Below are 1322 nucleotides of genomic sequence, written 5' to 3' on the forward strand. Positions count from 1 at the left end.
GCGGGAGCAGCCCCCCTCCGGCAGGCGAGCGGCCAGGCCAGGCCAGGCCAGGCGCAGGGCTTGGTGCGCTTCAGCTGTCCTGGGCCACGCTCCTCGCAGCGCCCGGGCGCCGCGTTGCTCCCGGGCCTCACACTGGCGAAACGTGCCAGCGCGCCCGCACACGAGCGTGTAACCGTGTGCGCGCAGCGCCCCCCGCCCGCCGCCGGGCCCCCGGGCGGAGCGGTGCCGCCGGAGGCCGCGCTCGGTGGGCGGGAGCAGCCCCCCTCCGGCAGGCGAGCGGCCTGCCGGGCCGCGCGGGGGCTCTGCCTGCGCGCCTTGTTACTCGGGATTTACGRAAGAATTTGCAGTTCTTACAGGCACCCCAGTTCTACAACAAAGTGAGACTTACTCATTTTTAAAAGTAGGAAGAATGTGCTGGTGTGCAGCCCAGGGTATTCCTGTCAGTCTGGGACATCCTCGTACTGGCTTAGGCACCGGTAGCTGTGCAGTGTTGGGGTCCCAGGGGACTGCTGCAGTGCTAGTTCGTGCAGATCCTTGTGCTTCCGCAGCTGCGTGCTGCCAGCACCTAGTTATCTGGTTTAAACCTGTAGATCTTCATGAAGAAGATTTATTGCAAGCCACGCTCATGGCTTCAAGATGTGCTGTGATACAGGTGGAGATGAGATACAGTGGGGGGAACCACTGAAAATCACTGCTATAAACTCCTCAGTCTCCATGAGTTTCTGCATTTCTTCTTGTGCTTAAAGTGGAAATTGTTTTTAGGGAGGACTGTCACCAATATAGTAGATGAACTCAGCAGAGAAGCTGCCTCACAGGTGTAACTSGGTTCCTGGGAGTACCTTCTGCGGTTACCTGCTGCTAGAAGGCGCTGGCAGCGYGGCCAAGAGGGGCTCTTGCGGGACGAGTTCCTGCTGCGAGGGTGGTCTTTGCGGGCCGGGGGAGAGCCTCCGCTCAGCTGCCTCCTCAGCAGGTAAGGTCTGCTACGGCTTGGTCAGGGTTTCCAGGATGCGTGTGTAATACATTTCAAAGTCAGATTGCTTTGTTTACAGTCAGCAGCTTTGTTAATAAAATTCAGTTGGCTTTGGCAGTGTTTACCCAATACTTTGAGGAAGTGCTAGCGCCTTGCAGACCTCTCCTGCCTATAGCCCTTGAACATTACCTCAGAAAGCCATGCCAGCAACGTTGTGCCTGGCTTTGTGGAGAAGTAAACCCAAAACATTGTGATTGAGTGTTGAAACAAACAATCTACTTGTTCAGTGATCGAAAGAGAAAATGCGTTACTTTCTGGTAGTACAGGGTACTTAGTCCTTATCCTAAATTCA

Source organism: Rhea americana, unplaced genomic scaffold (genome assembly GCF_003343005.1).
Source record: "Rhea americana isolate MKP2758 unplaced genomic scaffold, rheAme1 scaffold_193, whole genome shotgun sequence".
NCBI classification, from domain to species: domain Eukaryota; kingdom Metazoa; phylum Chordata; class Aves; order Rheiformes; family Rheidae; genus Rhea; species Rhea americana.